Below are 6959 nucleotides of genomic sequence, written 5' to 3' on the forward strand. Positions count from 1 at the left end.
CTCAGTAAACTTGCAGGATATAAAATCAATATACAATAATACACTAATGATGAAGTATCAGAAAGAGAAATTAAGAAAATAATCCATTTACAATAATATCTAATGCATGAATACTCAGGAAAAATTTAGTCATGGAGGTGAAAGAGCTCCACACTAAAAGTTATAAGAAATTGATCAACAGAATTTGAAAAAGACACAGATAAATGAAGAGAACCTATGTTCTTTGGTTGTAAGAATTTGTTGTTAAAATTAATTAATATAATATTTAAGTTAAGGATTATTTGTTACAATATTCATCCACCAAAAGCTATATTCAGATTGCATGCAATTCCTTCAAGATTTCAATGCATTCGTCAAAGAAATAGGAAAAAAAATCCTAAAATTCATAGGGAACACAAAGACTCCTAATATCTAAAGCACTCTGAAAAAAAACAAAGCTGGAGGAGTCACAGTCTGAATTAAAAATCAATTATAAAAGAAGTAGCAATCAAAACAATGTAGTACTAGATTTAAAAAATGGACACATAGACAATGAAACCAAACAGAGATCCAAGAAATAAAGCCACAGATATACTTAAAATCAATCATTTACAAGGGTGAAAAGGATATACAAATGGAGAAAAATATTCTCTTCAAAATTGGTGATTGGAAAACTGAATATCCACATGTAAAAGAAAGAAACTAGACTTTTAGCTCACATTACTCATAAAAATTAAATTGAAATGGATTAAAGAATTAACTGTAAGATTTGAAACTGTAAAGCTCTTGGAAGAAAACATAGTGAAATACCTCTTCGGCATTTGTCTTGATGACATATTTTTGATATGACAGCAAAGTGCAGGCAACAAAAACAAAACAAAAATAAACAAGTGAGGTTATGTGAACCTAAAAGGATTCTACAAAGTAATGGAAACAACCAAGAGAAGTAAAAGGCAACCTATGGAATAAGAAAACATTTGCAAACCATCAACTAATAAGGGGTTAATATACAAACTATATGAGGAACAAACAAGCTCTATGGAAAAACACAAATAACAACTTAAAAAAAAGACAATTTAAAACAGAAAATATGGCATACCAAAATCTATGGGATACAGCAAAAGTGGTTCTAATGGAATTTAATAGCAACACAGGCTTGTAACAAACAAAAACAATGAATGCCCCCCAAATATATATGTATTTTCTAGTTTCTTTATATATATATATATATATATATATATATATATATATATATATATATGAACAAACAAAGGAAAAAGTTAGTTGAAGGAAATAAATAATGAGGATCTGATTGGAAATAAATACAATAGATAATAAAAAGAAAATAAAGGTCACCTGGCTGGCTAAGTCAGTGGAATGTGTAACTTTTGATCCCAGGTTTGTGCCGCATGTTTGAACCCCATGTTGGGTGACCCCATGTTGGAGCCCCATGTTGGGTGTAGAGATTACTTAAAAATAAAATATTTTTTTAATAAGAGAAAATACAAAAAAGTCAGTGAAGCTAAGAGCTGCTTCTTTTATAAGGTAAACAAAATTAACAAACCTTTACCTAGACTCAAGAAGAATAAAACCATTCCAATAATTAACATCAGGAATGCAAAAGAAAGCACAAATGATGCCACAGAAATACAAAGTATCATAAGAGACTACCTAGAAGATTTATATACCGATAAATTAGACAACCTAGAAAGATGGATAAATCCCTAGAAATTTACAATCTTCCCAGAATGAATCATGAAGAAATAGAAAATCTGAATTTGCATTTTACTAATAAGGAGATTGAATTAGTAATCAAAAACCTCCCCGCAAACAAAAGTTCGATAGATGGCTTTACTAGTGAATTCTATGAACATTCAAGAATATCTAATAGTTATACTTCTCAAAATCTTCCAAAAACTCAGAGCAGTTGGAATGTTTCCAAGCTCATTTTACAAGGCTAGCATTACCCAGATACCAAAACCAGGCAAGGACACCACAGGAGAAAAAAAAGAAAAGAAAAGAAAAGAAAAGAAAATAATATATGTGAACTATTATTTTATATTATATCATGTATGATATATATGATGCATGATATAATATTTTATATATATTATATATATTATTTATATATTTTATATTATATATGTTTATATTTATATATCACAGATGAACATAGATGCAAATATCCTCAACAAAATACTAGCAAACTGAATTCAAGAGTACATTAAAAGAGTCATAGACCATGTTCAAGTGGTATTTATTCCAGGGAGGCAAGGATGATTCGACCTATATAAATCAGTCAATGTGATAGATCACAGATACAAAATTAAAGATAAAAACCATTGATTATCTCAATAAACTTAGAAAAAAAACTGAAAATAATTTGACATCTGTTTATTATAATTCTCAACAAAGTGTGTTTAGAGGAGAAGTACATCAACATAATAGAGGCCATTTATGACAAACCAACTGCTAAAATAAAATGGTGAAGAGCTGAGAGTTTTTACTCTCATATTAGGAACAAGACAAGAATACCCACAATCCCCACTGTTAGTCAACATAACATTAGAAGCCCTAGCTGAAGCAATTAGATTTTTTTTTTAGAAAGGTAATATAAAAGGCATTGGCAAATCAGCAAGGAGGAAGCAGTGCTATCATTTGCAGATGATATGATAGTATATATATAGAAACTGTGAATGGCTACCAGACACTGTTAGAACTAATAAAAAAGTTCAGTAATGTTACAACGTATAAAATTAATATATAAAAATCTATTCTGCTTTTTTCAAAGATTTATTTATTTGAGAGCAATTGAATGAGCAAGAGATAGAGCCCAAGCCAGGGGAGGGGCAGAGAAGTAGACTCCCTGCTGAGCAGGGAACCTGATGCGGGACTCAATCCCAAGACTCCAGGATCATGACCTGAGCTGAAGGCAAACCCTTAATCCACTGAGCCACCCAGGTGACCTTTATTCTGTTTTTATACAATAATAATGAGCTTTTAGAAAGAGAAATCAAGAAAATCCCATTGGTAAGCATATCAAAATGAATAAAATATCAAGAAATAATTTTTCAAGGAATAAATTTAAGCAAGGAGGTAAAAGACTTGTACATTGGAAACTATAAGATATTGATGTAAATAGATAAATGACGAATGGAAAGAAATTTCATGTTCATAGATTGGTAGAATTGATATTGTTAAAATGCCCATACTACTCAAAGAAATCTACAGGTTAGTACCTCTGGTGAGGCAACAACGAGATTCAGTAAAATCCCTACCAATATGCCAATCACATTTTTCACAGAAAAGTAAAACAAATAATTCTAAAATTTGCATGGAAACACAAAAGACCTCAAATAGGCAAAACAATCTTGAGAAAAAGAAAAAAGTGAGACATATGCACCCTGATTTCAATGTATAATACAAACTATACCGTTCAAATCAGTATGGTATTGACATGAAAACAGACACATAGATCAATGGGACAGAATAGACAACCCAGAAATAAACTCACACATATATGTTTGATTAATTTACACAAAGAGGACAAGAATATACATTAAGGAAAGGACTGTCTCTTCAGTAAATCATGGTGGGAAAACTGGTCAACTATATGCAAAGTACTAAAACTAGATTGCTAGTTTATATCACACGCAAAAATCAAACTAAAATGTATTAAAGACCTAAATGTAAGACCTTTTTTGTTTTGTTTTATTTAAAACTTATAGAAGAAAACATAGGTAGAATTCTCCTTGACATTGGTCCTAGAGATGCTATTTTGGATATGATTTCAAACGCAAGGGAAACAAAATAAAATATAAACATATGGGTCTGCATCAAACTAAGAAGCTTTCCTGCACAGCAAAAGAAAGCATTAACAACATGGAAAGCAACCTAAGGAATGGAAGGAGATAGTCTCAAAAATATATCTGATGAGGGGTTAATATTCAATGTGTACAAAGAACTCATACAAACTATTAACAAAACAATCTGATTTAAAAATGGTCAGTAGAGAGGCACCTGGCTGGCTCAGTTGGTTAAGCATCTACCTTTGGTTCAGGCATAATCTCGGGGTCCTGGGATTGAACCCTGTGCTGGGCTCCCCATTCAGCGGGGAGTCTGCTTGTCCTCCTTCTGCCCTTCGCTCCCTTGTGTGCATGACAAATGTAATAAAATTTCTATTATAGGAGTCCCAGAAGAAGAGGAGAGAGAAAGGGGGGCAGAAAATTCATCTGAAGAAATAATAGCTGAAAACTTCCTTAAAGTGGGAAAGGATACAGACATCTAGATTCAGGAGGCAGAGAGCTCCCACCAAAATCAACAAAACATATTGTAATCAAGACATATTGTGAATAAATTTGCAAAACATAGCAATTTAAAAAATCTTAAAAGCAGCAAGACAAAAGAGGTCATTAACTTACAAAGGAAGACCCATAACTCTAGCTGCAGATTTTTCAACAGAAACATGGCAAGCCAAAAGGAAGTGGTATGATATATTCAAAGTACTGAATGGGAAAAATCTGCAGCGAAGAATACTGTACACAGGAAGACAGTCATTCAGACTAGAAAGACAAATAAAGAGTTTCCAAGAAAAACAAAAACTAAAGAAGTACCTGACAACTAAACCAGCCCTTCAAGAAATAGTAAAGGGGACTCTGAGTGGACAGGAGAGACCAAAAGTGTCAAAGACAATAATAGATCAGAGAAAACCTCCAGAAAAAAAAAATACAAAAGAAGTAATGAAATGGCTATAAATACATATCAATAATGACTTTGAATGTAAATGGATAAAGGCTCCAATCAAAAGACATAGGTTGTCAGAATGGATAATAAAACAAAACCCATGTATATGCTGACTACAAAAGACTAATTTAGATCCAAAGACACCTGCAGATAGAGAATGAAAGGATAGAGAAATACTTACCAAGCACCTGGATATCAGAAGAAAACCAGAGTAGTAACACAGATCTTGGACAATTAGAATTTATATCAAAGAATGTAACCAGAGATAAAGAAGCGTACTATATTATAATAAAGGGGACAATAAACAAGAAGACCTAACAATTGTAACTATTTATGCACTCAACATGGGAGCAACAAATATATAAAATAATTAATAACATACTTAAGGAACTAATTTAATAATAACAAAATAATAGTAGGGATTATAACACCTAATTTATATTGTGGAGAGATCAGCCACAGATAGATAATAAATAGATGATAGATGATAGATAGATATAGATAGATAGACAGATAATAGATAGATGATAGATGATCAGCCATACAAAAGAATTATTCAGCCATAAATAAAAAATACAATTTTGTCATTTGCAACAACATGGATGGAGCCAGAGAGTATTTTGCTAAATGAAGTAAGTCAAAGACAAATACCATATGATTTCACTCATACGTGGAATTTAATAAACAAAACAAATAAGCAAAGGGAAAAAATAGAGAAAGAAAACAAGAAACAGACTCTTAACTCTAGAGAAACAAACTGATGGTTCCTAGAGTGAGGTTGGAGGGGCAATGGATAAAATAGGTGACGGGGATTAAGGAGTGCACTTAAGATGAGCATTAGGTGATGTATGGAAGTGTTGAATCACTATGCTGTACATCTGACACTAATATAACACTCTATGTCAATTATATTACCTCATTAACATATAGCTGTCATAATAATGATGTGTAAGAACAGTAAATTAACTATGCTTTGTTACATTTACTTTTTTTAAGATTTTATTTATTTATTTATTTATTTATTTATTTATTTATTTATTTATTTGGGAGAGAGTCAGAGAGCATGAGCGGGGGAAGAGCAGAGGAAGAGGGACAAGCAGATTCCAAGCTGAGCATGGAGCCTGATAGGGGGCTGATCCCATGACCCTGAGATCGTGACCTGAGCTGAAATCAAGAGTCAGAAGCTCAACCTGCTGCCACTCAGGTGCCCCTTGTTACTTTTACTTTCATATTTAGTTTATCAATAATCATTTAATTGACTTATGAACCTATCAGGAATAAAAATAAGCATAATCGCTCATATAAAACAATTCCATCTTTTTATCTGCCTCTCTGTAGTACGCTGTCTGTGGGATAAGAAGGTTCATTCGTTGACTCCACAAACACCCAGGAGACTCTCCATGCTGCAGCAAGTGAGGTCAGCCTAGTGGCCTTCTCTAACGCTGGTATCTAATGTAAGAGGCAGACCACACACAGTTCCCTGAACAGACAATATGCTCTCAGGCTTTGAAAAATGGGAATAAAATATGCTAAGAATAGAAGGTATAATGGGGAAGGGTTCAGAAAGGCAGGATTTTTTCTCTTTAACAAATGTTTCATCTCACTTTATTTAATCCATCTGAAATAGACTATCTCCCTTCTGTCTCTGACACCAGGATTTTTTCTGCTCTATCCTGAGGAATGCCTGTCTGTCTCAATGCCCCCACCCCTCTCCACACAAACAGTTTCCTCCTGTTCCCTTCATTTCCCTCCCCAGCTGTCCTCTGGGAATATGGCAGCCCATGTCACCCATCAAAGAGTAGCTATTTTCTCCTCCAGAAGCTACACGACACAGGATTCCAACGGGGTAGGTGTCCTCCCTGCTTTTCCTTGGTCCTCCCAAATCATTTATCCCCCTTGTCCTTGCAAACTCTCAGCTACTTTAAAGCAAATTTCTGGATCGGGGCATCACACCATGCCTCTGTCATTCTGGAAGCAGTGACATTGAGGCCGATATGCGAATGGTGTGGGCAATGGCTAGGCACCAATGAGGAGGGGCCTCATGGTAGCCTCTGGGGAGCAAGTGAGCCCAGTGTGTTAGGTGTGAAGTAATACATCAACAAGGCTCTGTCCTCGGTGGTATGAAATTGGTAACATTAATGAAGTGAGAGAAGAGGGCCCTTGGGAGACATTAGGGGCTAGGGAAGGAAGAGATGAGTAGGTCACATTCAGGGTGCATAGAGCAAACATAAACTCAG

This window comes from Neomonachus schauinslandi, unplaced genomic scaffold (genome assembly GCF_002201575.2).
Source record: "Neomonachus schauinslandi unplaced genomic scaffold, ASM220157v2 HiC_scaffold_898, whole genome shotgun sequence".
NCBI classification, from domain to species: domain Eukaryota; kingdom Metazoa; phylum Chordata; class Mammalia; order Carnivora; family Phocidae; genus Neomonachus; species Neomonachus schauinslandi.